Source organism: Phyllobates terribilis, unplaced genomic scaffold (assembly GCF_046119375.1).
Source record: "Phyllobates terribilis strain yellow unplaced genomic scaffold, ASM4611937v1 Scaffold_5__5_contigs__length_657084704, whole genome shotgun sequence".
NCBI classification, from domain to species: Eukaryota; Metazoa; Chordata; class Amphibia; order Anura; family Dendrobatidae; genus Phyllobates; species Phyllobates terribilis.
In genome coordinates, this window is record NW_027362765.1 from 99,918,709 (window position 1) to 99,931,850 (window position 13,142).

At 43.5% G+C, this 13,142-nt stretch overlaps 2 non-coding genes and 1 pseudogene across 2 annotated transcripts; all 3 read left to right on the top strand.

Annotated features, from left to right (window-relative positions):
• Positions 1 to 1,690: 1,690 nt before the first annotated feature.
• On the top strand, positions 1,691 to 1,892 carry LOC141150525 (U2 spliceosomal RNA; annotated as a pseudogene).
• Positions 1,893 to 2,998: 1,106 nt separating this feature from the next.
• Positions 2,999 to 3,189, top strand: LOC141274512 (U2 spliceosomal RNA). The gene has a single exon (XR_012322786.1). It is a non-coding gene; the product is annotated as a U2 spliceosomal RNA (small nuclear RNA).
• A 6,133-nt stretch (positions 3,190 to 9,322) lies between these two features.
• Positions 9,323 to 9,515, top strand: LOC141150643 (U2 spliceosomal RNA). Its single transcript, XR_012246788.1, has one exon. It is a non-coding gene; the product is annotated as a U2 spliceosomal RNA (small nuclear RNA).
• The last annotated feature ends 3,627 nt before the right edge of the window (positions 9,516 to 13,142 follow it).

The window sequence follows — 13,142 nt, forward strand, 5'->3', positions numbered from 1 at the left end:
GAGAGGATTGTATGGGGAGGTGGTGAGTGAATTTCTGGTGAATGGGTTTTTGAGTGAGAAAGTGTGTATTAGGTCTGGTGTGAGGCAAGGTTGCCCCATGTCACCGGTATTATTTGTGTGTGTGATTGAGCCACTGCTGTGCATGATTCGGAAAGAGAAAGTGGTGCGTGGTTTGTTAGTGCCGGGGAGTGGTGGAATGACTGTGAAAGTCTTAGGATATATGGATGATGTGGTAGTGGTGAGTGAGAGTGTGACCTCTATGGAGAGAGTAAAATTGTTGTTGAATTTTTTTTGTGGCGCGTCAGCGTTTCGTGTGAATTGGAATAAATGCATGTTTAAATGTTTTGGTGACAATAGGATTAAGATGGATGGTGTGGCTGGTGTGGATGGTGCAATTAAAGTGTTGGGAGTTTTTTTTAATGATGATTTGAAAGGTTATGAGAGTTGGGATGAATGTGGTGAGCGGATTGTGCGAAAGATGAATTTTTGGAAGTTACGTTCTTTGTCTTTGGTAGGGAAGGTTTTTATTATTAAGGCTGTTATTCTCCCTATTTTGCTTTACGTTTCTTGTATCTTTCCAGTGCCCTATAGGAAAATTAAAAAGGTGGAGAAACTAATTTTTTTGTTTTTTTGGGGCAGTAGGATGGAAAGACTTAAGAGGGAGATTTTGTTTAAGCAATATTTGCATGGGGGACTGAAGTTCCCGAATATTGAAGTGTTTCTAACATTGCATTTTATTAAGACTACGGTCATTTTGATTGGGAAGAATAATAAAGGGGCATTTATGTGTAAGTATTTGGCTGGATGGATGCTGTATGGTCTGAATTGGGTGAAGCGTGATAAGAATGTGCCTCTTGCGTTTAAGTGTCCTGAGTGGTATGGTTTGATTGAGAAGTTTGTGAGGAAGAATGATTTGTTAGCAGTTGCAATGAAAGACTTTACGTTTGTTAAGAAGGTGATGGAGAAGATGTGTGTGAATGAGTGTGAGAGTAATGTGGTGGGATTGCGTTCTATGGAAGTTGCGCGGGTATGGAAGAAGTTAAGCATTCAAGGTGTGTCGAATAGACAGCGAGATATAGTTTGGATGGACCTTCATAATATTTTGCCAGTGAGGGATTTTCAGAAGAAAAGAGATCTCATAAGATCTGCAGTATGTCCAAGGGATGGTTGTGGAGCGAATGAGACGGTGAGGCACCTTATGTGGGATTGTAATTTTGCGTATGATGTGTGGAAAGGTGTGGGTGGACTGTGTAAAGGGGTTGCTGGTGTGAAGTTTATTGATTGGAGAGTGGCTATGTTTGGATTTGGTGCTAGTCGTCGTGGCCTAGAAAGGATGATGTGGTTTATTATGGTGTGTGTGCAGGAGAGCTTGTGGGATGTGAGAAATTTGTGTGTGTTTAAAAGAGTAAATTTAACAGTAAATGATTGTATTAGGTTGATCTTAGCAAGACTATATGTAATCTATTTGTGGGATACAAGAGAAGGTGGTGGTGGTGGAACAGATTCTGAAGGTGTGTGGAAATACCTTAAGTGGCAGGATATGGTTAAATACCGTTGATTCTTTTTTTTCTGGAATTTTCTCTGGCTTAAGATTACATGGATGTATTTTTGTTGAATAATACTTTAATAAAGAAACCACAATGATGTTTATGAAGTAGCAGTATAACTTATGACGAAGTCTGGTTGACTGTTTGCTTTTACCTAAACCTGAGTGGTTTTAAAAAAAAAAAAAAAAAAAATCTGTTCTTATCAGTTTAATATCTGATACGTCCCCTATCTGGGGACCATATATTAAATGGATTTTTAGAACAGGGAGATGGAAAAAGAGCTTGCTCTGTCCACTCCACGCATTGACTTGGTATTGCAGTATCTCCAGGACCGGTGCACCCCTTCTTTAATGCAGTTTCTAAAATCAGAAAAAATTGAATTCAATGTTTTTTGTTCATTTTGCTTGTTTGTCGGATTTTGGGATGGACTCTTTGGCTTTGCTTTTCTTCTCCTCATTGGATTTTTCATGTTCAAAGTTGCAGAAGCCAGATGACAAGCTCATTTTTGTTCAACTTCAGCAACTGTGCATTGCATTGCCATGTAATGTAATGCAATGCTATCTTTCTAGCTCTCCCTCTTTACTTCCTTTTGGATAAACAGACATATTAGGCAAGCATTTTGGAGCTTTCACCTAAATAACTACAGGTGGTGAGATAAGCTGCACAATATAATTGACCTTTCAGTATATTGTTGCACACACACCATCTATTTAGCAAATGCCCTTGTTATCAACAGCAGCCTTTTAAACTCACCTGAGCTAACAGGTATGTGCGCTGGTTACTCTGCTGCGCTTAAAATTTCTTTTTTGGTTTGCTACAATGCCTTTTCTGAAACGTTGTCTCCCTCTGCTGGAACACTGACTTCTTTCATTTAATGCCTGCAGACTATAAAAGAGAACCCAACCCAAAAAGTTTGGTTGATTAGTCTGTGGCATTCTGTTAAACTGTTGCTTATGGCGGTCTCTGTGAGCTTCTCAGTGACATTCAGCCAGCCAGGTATCCTGCCTGCAGTAGATGGAATGTGGCAATGGAACGCTGGCTGCGCGTGTCATAATAGGCTCTGAGCCTTTATATACCTGCGCACAGCAGCAGCCACCTTCAGTCTGCTGCTGGACAGCCAGCAGCAGCAGGAAAAGTAAGTAATCAGCAGCCCTCCTGCTAAGGGTAGACAGCTGCTCGTTCCACCCCCCCCGCCTTAATTGGTTCTCCTCCCTTCCAACGGTGTTGAGGCGGGTGGGAACAGCAGGGGGTGAGGGTGCTGTGTTTAAAGAGGTGGAGTTATGCAGATCTAAAACGCGTGGATTGCAGCAGCAGCAAGCCGAAAAGTGCAGGCATGTAAGGGATCTAGAGGTTGACAACATGTCTTCTTAACGGGAGTCCAGGAGCCCATCTCCACAAATGGACTTTTCAGGATCTTTGGGTGACACCGTAGTTCGAAACCAATTCTGGTTATCGCTTCTCGGCCTTTTGGCTAAGATCAAGTGTAGTATCTGTTCTTATCAGTTTAATATCTGATACGTCCCCTATCTGGGGACCATATATTAAATGGATTTTTAGAACAGGGAGATGGAAAAAGAGCTTGCTCTGTCCACTCCACGCATTGACCTGGTATTGCAGTATCTCCAGGACCGGTGCACCCCTTCTTTAATGCAGTTTCTAAAATCAGAAAGAATTAAATTCAATGTTTTTTGCTCATTTTGCTTGTTTGTCGGATTTTGGGATGGACTCTTTGGCTTTGCTTTTCTTCTCCTCATTGGATTTTTCATGTTCAAAGTTGCAGAAGCCAGATGACAAGCTCATTTTGGTTCAACTTCAGCAACTGTGCATTGCATTGCCATGTAATGTAATGCAATGCTATCTATCTAGCTCTCCCTCTTTACTTCCTTTTGGATAAACAGACATATTAGGCAAGCATTTTGGAGCTTTCACCTAAATAACTACAGGTGGTGAGATAAGCTGCACAATATAATTGACCTTTCAGTATATTGTTGCACACACACCATCTATTGCTAAAGCAAATGCCCTTGTTATCAACAGCAGCCTTTTAAACTCACCTGAGCTAACAGGTATGTGCGCTGGTTACTCTGCTGCGCTTAAAATTTCTTTTTTGGTTTGCTACAATGCCTTTTCTGAAACGTTGTCTCCCTCTGCTGGAACACTGACTTCTTTCATTTAATGCCTGCAGACTATAAAAGAGAACCCAACCCAAAAAGTTTGGTTGATTAGTCTGTGGCATTCTGTTAAACTGTTGCTTATGGCGGTCTCTGTGAGCTTCTCAGTGACATTCAGCCAGCCAGGTATCCTGACTGCAGTAGATGGAATGTGGCAATGGAACGCTGGCTGCGCGTGTCATAATAGGCTCTGAGCCTTTATATACCTGCGCACAGCAGCAGCCACCTTCAGTCTGCTGCTGGACAGCCAGCAGCAGCAGGAAATGTAAGTAATCAGCAGCCCTCCTGCTAAGGGTAGACAGCTGCTCGTTCCACCCCCCCCGCCTTAATTGGTTCTCCTCCCTTCCAACGGTGTTGAGGCGGGTGGGAACAGCAGGGGGTGAGGGTGCTGTGTTTAAAGAGGTGGAGTTATGCAGATCTAAAACGCGTGGATTGCAGCAGCAGCAAGCCGAAAAGTGCAGGCATGTAAGGGATCTAGAGGTTGACAACATGTCTTCTTAACGGGAGTCCAGGAGCCCATCTCCACAAATGGACTTTTCAGGATCCTTGGGTGGCACCGTAGTTCGAAACCAATTCTGGTTATCGCTTCTCGGCCTTTTGGCTGCGATCGTATGACTGTACCTTGATTGGTGCGAGTGTCCTGGAGGAATCCGGACCCTTTTGTGGAGGATTTTCTGCTTTTTCCTGTGGTATTTCATACCGACAGAATCCAAGATGTCTTTTGTGAAGAACACCATCCGTTTGTCCGTGGATCCATCGGACCAGAACAAGAACAACGTGGTTTTCATTGTCCAAGACATCGTTGAAGGCAAAGCTGGAGCAAGACGTTCTGAGTTCTTCAGTGTCAACGAATTTTCACGTCAAGGTAATTATGATGTTACCTTTATGGACCAGGATGTTTGCCTTAATGTCTTTGAATGGCTCCGTGGTCACTCTAGTGACCCCTGCTTGGAAGGAGTTAGATGGGAACCTTTGTTTGGTCTGCAAGAAAAGGAGGTGACTGTGACTGTCTATAACCCTTTTACAGACCCTGAGCTGCTGGAGTGCTTCCTCTCTCGCTACTGTGAATATGTGCGGAAGGGAGTGAAGCAAGTCAATTGTCTAGGAATCTTTAACTGTCAGTATAAATTCCGTGTGAAATTGAAAAGGGATCCTGACAGTGTGGGGGGCTTTAGACACCCTCCATCAAATTTTTCCGTTGCAGGCCATAGAGGTTTCCTCTTTTACCCAGGCCAGCCCATGTTTTGCCGTAGATGCTTTTCTTTCGGACATACCATGGTAACATGCCTTAAAGGGCAGTGTTGCCGAAATTGAAGAAAGGAGGGGCATATGGCCAACCAGTGTCCAGAGGCCAAGTCCTGTGATGTCTGTGGGAGTAGTGATCACATGTATATGGACTGTCCTAGGAGTGCACCTAGACGTTCTGATAAAGAACAGAAGGAGGAGGAGCTGGAGAGGAGGCAGATGGCAAGAGCACTGAAAGTGCTGGAAAGATTGGAGAGGGAGGAGAGAGAGGGAAGGAGGCGGGAAACTGGTAGAGCCTCTCCCTCTACGGCGCCAGAGGAGGTGTCCCTGAGACCATGTTCTTCTTCTGCTGAAGAAATGAGGAAGAAGCGGAGGGAAGAAAAGGAGTTCTGGAGGGAAGTGGCAAAGGTGGAGAAAAAGGCAGTGTCTGCGAGAATATCTAGGAAAGTGGTGGAGGCAGAGCTGCCTGAGATGATGACTTTTGGAGAGGCAATGGACGCAACAGGATGTGAAGTGCAAATCTCGGAACCCGACGGTCCTGAACACCCTTCGGGTCCTGAAAACATTGAAGATTTTTCTTCGGAGGATGATAGGGGTGCAAAGAAGAGTCGTAGGGAGGATGGTGGGGGCAGTGATGATGCAGATTTTAGTGAGCCTCAGAGGAAGATCAGAACTGCCAGAATGAGGAGTGTGGCTGGTGAAGCCAGCGGGTCGGAAACCAGCTGTTCTGTTCTGATGGCGGAGGAGGATAGTGGTGGTGCTGGATAGTGTCACCATATAATATTGTAAATGTTTTTTCTTTTTGTCCTCTTGTGAGCTTTGGTTTAGGCCAAAGGCTATTTCTTTGTGTAATTGGTGAAGGAGTAGAAGTATTATGGGATTTACCATAGTGTCCCAAAACGTAAGAGTGTTTAAAAGTAAAGTAAGAAGAGCTGCTATTTTTGAGTTTTTAGCTATGCAAAATGCATCTATTTTTTGTTTACAAGAATGTGGGGTAGTGGATGGTGTGAAAGGGGATGAATGGTCTTATGGAGCGTCTGTGTGGTCGGGGAGTGCATGTAATAAGAATGATGGTGTGGGTATTTTGGTTAAAGGAAGGGAGGTTGTTTTGAGTGATTATTTGGTTATTGAGGTGGGGAGATGTATCCTTGCTAATTTTGTATACAAGAATGTAAAATTTTGTGTTATTAATGTTTATGCGCCAGTTGAAAAAAATGAGCGCAAAAATTTATTTGAAAAAATTAAGCTTTTTGTTCCAGGAAGAATACCTGTGGTAATTGTGGGTGATATGAACTGTGATGTGGGGAGAGTGAATGTGGATGTGTCTGGGAAAGCATTATTGGAGTTAGTGAATGATTTTGGGTTGTGTGATATGCAGCGGGTGTGTAACATGAATCCTTTGTTGAACACTTTCTTTTCTGAGAGTGGTAGGGTACAATCCAGATTGGATTATTATTTTATTTCTAAAAATATGGTTTCTGTTAATTATAGGCAGGAAAACGTTCTTTTTTCAGATCATGTGTGTATGTTGTGTGAGTTGGATATAAAAGTTGATGGAGTGTTTGGGAGAGGATTGTGGAAGTTAAATGTTAAACTGTTAGAGAATGAAGATGTGAGAAAGGAGTATGAAAGGCGGTATGAAGAATGGTGTAAGCATAAAAATGAGTTCGGGAATGTTTGTGAGTGGTGGGGCTGGGTGAAGAAACAAACAAAAATGTTCTTTAAAAATTTAGGATACAAGTATGCAGCAATTAAAAGAGAGAGTTTTGGTAAACTGAACGCGCGGTATAAGTTAAGGGAAGGAGGAGTTGAGGTGGAGGAGGATATTTTAGAGGTAAAAAAGGAGATTAGTGAGTTTTTGTTGGAGAGAGGGAGAAGCATAGTGTTTAGGGCAAAGATTGATAAGATGGAGCAGGATGAGAAATGTTCTCGGTTTTTCTTTAAAAAAGTTTTTGGAAAGAAACAGAGTATGAGCGTGGTGTATGGAGCAGATGGAAGTGAGGTGAGTGGAGAGGATATGTGTGAAGAGGTGGCAAAGTTTTATGAGGATCTGTATGAAACAGAGGGATGAATGTTTGGAGAATGATGTTTTGAGTGTGTTAGAGAGTAAGTTGAGTGAAGCAGAAAGAGAGAGAGTGATGGGTGAGGTGACTGGTGATGAGGTATGGAAGGTTATGTGTAGTATGGCTTTGAATAAGACGCCGGGGGAGGATGGCCTCCCAGTAGAATTTTATCGTGTGATGTGGGGTGTGATTGGTAAGGACTTTGTGGATGTATGTAAGTATATGTGGGGAAACATGGAGGTGACTGAGAGTATGCGCGCAGGTATGGTTGTGTTGATTCCTAAGAAAGGGGATTTGAAAAGTCTGAGGAATTGGAGGCCAATAACTTTACTTAATTGTGATTATAAAATCTATGCAAAACTTATGGCTAATAGGATGCGTGATGTTATAGAGAGTGTGATTGGGGATGAGCAGTGTTGTACGGTACCTGGGAGGCGGATTCATGAGTGTGTGTGTATGTTAAGAGATTGTCTATGGGATTGCATGGGTCGTAAGAAGAGTGTATTTTTGTTAAGTTTTAATTTTGAAAAGGCGTATGATAGGTTGTCGCATGGTTTTTTGTTCAGAGTGTTGTTAAAAATGGGTTTTCCGGCTGATTTTATTGGGCGAGTGAGAAGTTTGTATGCGGGTGTTTATAGCTGTGTTTTAATGAATGGGTATGTGGGTAGGAAAGTGAATGTGCTTTCGGGTGTGCGACAGGGGTGTCCTTTGTCCCCTGTAGCATTTATTTGTGCAATTGAGCCATTGTTGTGTATGCTGAGGAAAGATAAGGTAATTCGTGGTGTGCAAGTGCCGGGAGGTGGAGGAAAAGAATGGAAGGTGAGTGGTTATATGGATGACGTGTGTGTATTATGTGATTCTGAATGTTCGGTGAGGCGGGTGAAGTTGTTAGTGTCTATTTTTTGTGGTGCATCTGCGTTTAAAGTGAATTGGGAAAAGAGTGAGTGTAAGGGTTTTGGAGGCGGAAGTTTAAGTAGGGATGTAGGTGTGAATGTAGTGAATGGACCTATTAAAGTGTTGGGTGTGAAGTTTTCAGAGAGTTTGGATGGGAAAGAAAGTTGGGATGATGCGAAAGGAAAAGTTGAGCAGAAGTTGAATTTTTGGAAATTGAGGAGTTTATCCTTTTTTGGGAAGATTTTAATTGTTAAGAGTGTGGTGTTGCCAATATTTTTATATATTGCGGTAGTATTTCCACCAGGATATATGTGTATGAGAAGCTTGAATAGAATTTTATTTGTTTTTTTGTGGAACTCGAAAATGGAGAGAGCTAGGAGAGAAATTTTGGTTAAAAGAGTGGAAAAAGGTGGTTTGGGTTTTCCGAATTTGGACGTGTTTTTTGGTGTGAATATCGTTGTGTTTGTTTTGAAAGTGATTAGGGCGGATGGAAAGTTTTCATCTATGTGTAGGTATTTATTTGGAGCGTATTTGTTTCGTTTAAAGTGGCGAGAAAGGGATTTGCGATGTCCGATTGCTTTTGAGGTGCCTGTATGGTATGTGTGGGTTTATAAGTATTTGGTGAGGTATGAACTGTGTGATGCAGATGTGAGATTGCTGGAGAATAAGAAGGCTGTGTATAGGATGATTGAATGTAGAGAGGTAGAATGTGGAATAAATATGGTTAGGGGTGGTGATGTGCAGAAGGTTTGGAAGAAAGTGCGGATGAGTGGTATGACCAACAAACAGAGTGAAGTTGTGTGGCAGTCTTTACATGGAGTATTACCTGTGAGAGAGTTTCAGAGGAATAGAGGTTTGGTGAGAAGTGAAATGTGTCCAAGAAATGGCTGTGGTGGAAGGGAAAGTGTGTTGCATGTTTTTTGGAATTGCCAGTATGCTAGAGATGTGATTGGGAGAATGGGGCCTTTGTGTAAAGAATTGTGTGGTGTGAATTTGTTGTCTTTTGAGTTGTTTATGTTTGGTTTGGGAATATGTGATGGGACGAAGGAAAGAGTCTTGTGGTTGATGCTTGCATGTATAAAGGAAGTGTTATGGGATGTGAGGAATGTGTATGTGTTTAAAAGGAAGGAAATTGCTGTAAAGGATAGTGTGAAGGTGATTTTGGGGAAGATGTATGTGTGTTTCCTATGGGACAAAAAGAGGAGAGGGGAAGTGGATGCAGAGGGAATATGGAAAGTTAAAAAGTGGAGATATATTGTTAGTACTTCTTGATTTTTGTTATTGTTGTTTTGAAATATGAAATAAATATTTCCGATGATGATGGGGACAGCAAATTGCGTATTGGATTTGACGCAGCTGTTTTGATGGAATTTTCCTTTGTCTGGTTTCCATAGACTGTGGAATTTCCTCGTCTGAGGAGAAAAAAAAAAAAAAAAAAAAAATCTGTTCTTATCAGTTTAATATCTGATACGTCCCCTATCTGGGGACCATATATTAAATGGATTTTTAGAACAGGGAGATGGAAAAAGAGCTTGCTCTGTCCACTCCACGCATTGACCTGGTATTGCAGTATCTCCAGGACCGGTGCACCCCTTCTTTAATGCAGTTTCTAAAATCAGAAAGAATTGAATTCAATGTTTTTTGTTCATTTTGCTTGTTTGTCGGATTTTGGGATGGACTCTTTGGCTTTGCTTTTCTTCTCCTCATTGGATTTTTCATGTTCAAAGTTGCAGAAGCCAGATGACAAGCTCATTTTGGTTCAACTTCAGCAACTGTGCATTGCATTGCCATGTAATGTAATGCAATGCTATCTATCTAGCTCTCCCTCTTTACTTCCTTTTGGATAAACAGACATATTAGGCAAGCATTTTGGAGCTTTCACCTAAATAACTACAGGTGGTGAGATAAGCTGCACAATATAATTGACCTTTCAGTATATTGTTGCACACACACCATCTATTTAGCAAATGCCCTTGTTATCAACAGCAGCCTTTTAAACTCACCTGAGCTAACAGGTATGTGCGCTGGTTACTCTGCTGCGCTTAAAATTTCTTTTTTGGTTTGCTACAATGCCTTTTCTGAAACGTTGTCTCCCTCTGCTGGAACACTGACTTCTTTCATTTAATGCCTGCAGACTATAAAAGAGAACCCAACCCAAAAAGTTTGGTTGATTAGTCTGTGGCATTCTTTTAAACTGTTGCTTATGGCGGTCTCTGTGAGCTTCTCAGTGACATTCAGCCAGCTAGGTATCCTGCCTGCAGTAGATGGAATGTGGCAATGGAACGCTGGCTCTGCGTGTCATAATAGGCTCTGAGCCTTTATATACCTGCGCACAGCAGCAGCCACCTTCAGTCTGCTGCTGGACAGCCAGCAGCAGCAGGAAAGGTAAGTAATCAGCAGCCCTCCTGCTAAGGGTAGACAGCTGCTCGTTCCACCCCCCCCGCCTTAATTGGTTCTCCTCCCTTCCAACGGTGTTGAGGCGGGTGGGAACAGCAGGGGGTGAGGGTGCTGTGTTTAAAGAGGTGGAGTTATGCAGATCTAAAACGCGTGGATTGCAGCAGCAGCAAGCCGAAAAGTGCAGGCATGTAAGGGATCTAGAGGTTGACAACATGTCTTCTTAACGGGAGTCCAGGAGCCCATCTCCACAAATGGACTTTTCAGGATCCTTGGGTGGCACCGTAGCCCGAAACCAATTCTGGTTATCGCTTCTCGGCCTTTTGGCTTCGATCTTACAGCTTGTCTGTTTGGTTGTTGTCTATCTGGGTGCTTCCGGTACCCTCTCTCTCGGCCTGGGGGGATCGTTCCTTTTCGGAGGGACTTCACCCCCCTGCTGCTATAGGGAGAGAGGCTTAGTCCGGGAGCAACGGGAAGTGATCCCCTAAAAAGGCATATGCCTTTTTTTTTCTTTCCGTAGTTGGCGTACCTTTTTTGGAAGAGATGCCGGCTGTGCTGTCATATGCATCGGGTGAACCCCGGATGAGAAATACAGTGCGAATTGACGTTTTGGAGAAGTTTCGCTGTGAGAAAAACATCCAGTATGTTTGCAACATCATCCTGCTTGGACTTCTGGGATTTAGTAGAGAGGACATCTTCTGCTTCCAGGACAACGAATCGAAAGGTACCTACACCATCACTTTTAGGAGTCAAGGGTGCTGCCAGCAACTGGTCCAGAAAGTGAACGAAAATAGCCACATGGACGAAATGGAAGGTTTGATTTTTTCCTTATTATTTGCTTATGAAGAATTCCAGATTGTGGTTCACTTCCCTAACCCTTTTGTGGAAGTGCTGGATATTTTGATTTTCTTGCGTCGCTATTGCGATGACGTGTCCTTTTTAGGAAACATTAAAAATGCAGTTAATTTTTGGTGTGGGAAGCGGAGGTTCCTGGCACAATTAAAGAAGGATCCAACGGGAGTCGGAGGAACACAGCACCCTCCCTCCACCTTCACAATCGGGAAGAGCCGAGGATACCTCTTCTATCAAGGTATGCCCTTGTATTGTAGGAATTGTGGCACAATGGGGCATACCCAAGACACTTTCCAGGAGAGGAGGGCTGCCCGTTGTAATAATTGCAGCCAGTATGGACACTTGACGAAAGACTGTCCTCACAAGAAACAGTGTAATCTGTGCGGGGAGGATGGACATGTATTCCGGAGTTGCCCCCAGAGAACCAAGGTACGGACATATGCAGAGGCAACTGGGGGACCCTGGCGAAGACAATCTCTAGCTCGCCCCTCAGTGTCCGTCGGGGAGGATCCCCTTGACAGGACTGAGCTAAGCTCTACTGGCCCCTCTGTAGTGGAGGTGGCAAAGAAGAAGCCCCCGCAAAAAGGGGACTATGGGCGGTCCGTCCAGGGACCGGAGCAGGGACGCTCTTCTGTTCGGGAGGGTGTCTCTGTGTCGATGGCCCCTGAAGATGTGTGTGTTTCTGGTGTGCTGGAGCAGGGTGCCCCCAGTATGTTGGCACTGGTGGGCCCTGCTGCGAAGGCCCCAGATGCTATTCAAGTGTCGAGCCAGCAGGACGCAGTGTGTTTTTCCCTAGGTGACGACCTCGAGAAGAGAGACCATGAGGCAGTAGTGGGAGAAGATTGCACTAGTGACCTACCTGAACCCAGCGGGAAAAAGATGCGTGCGGATGTCTGTCCAGATTCACCGGATGTTTCCTTGGGTGTCGGTGATTTGTGGCTGCAGGGAGCAGGAGCTGGATATCCGGTCACTGCCTCGGATCCAATGAACATTTCCTTTTCCCCGGAGTCAGGGATCTTGGAGGCACTGTTGGATCATAGTCCTGAACAGGTCAAGATGATTCTGGATGACTCCCTCCCACCTTGACTTAAATGCCGTCCATAAAATGCCTCTCACTGAATGTGAGATCTTTAAAGAGCCCTGTTCGCAGGGCTGCTCTTTTTCAATATTTAGAGACTTTAGACTTTGACGTGTGTTTATTGCAGGAATGTGGACTACAACACTCAATTAATTAAAAAGGATTGGAAGTCGGGACCGTCAGTGTGGTCCGGCTCAAATGTGAATAGGTCTGCTGGAGTGGGTTTGCTCTGTCGTGGTAATAACATCGTGTTTTCCTCTGTTACAGAGATTACACCAGGCAGGGCAATGTTAGTACATTTGCATATTAATAATTTTAGTTTTCGCATAATTAATGTGCATGCTCCTCCCGACAAGCAAGAGCGCATCCAATTGTTTGAAATTTTGCCTGTATTTTGTGTTGGGTCTTCTCCCCTCCTGATAGGTGGGGATTTCAACTGCCTTAGTGTCGGCGAACAACGAGTAGGAGGGGACCCTCTCCATAAGTTGGATAAGTCATGTTTTCTGCTAAAAAATTTTCAAACTGATTTTAAGCTATGCGATGCCTGGAGGTCTCTTTCACCGACGGACCCTGGATTTACATGGTCCGGTCGGGGAGTGGCCTCTAGGATCGATTTTATGTTTTTATCTGTGGATTTTAAGCCGGTGATGTTTGATCTAATGTCTAATTTATTTTCCGATCACAAAATGTTAAAATTACAGTTAGAATACCAAGGAGAGCAGAGAATAAACAAAGGACTGTGGCGTTTGGGGACACATCTGCTGGAGGATCCTCAGATAAGGTCGGATTTTTGTACAGCCTACCAGGAATGGAGACAACATAGGCCTCCTTATATAAAAATGTTGTCTTGGTGGGAAAAGATTAAAAATAAAATTAGGCTTTTTTTTATCACGGCAGG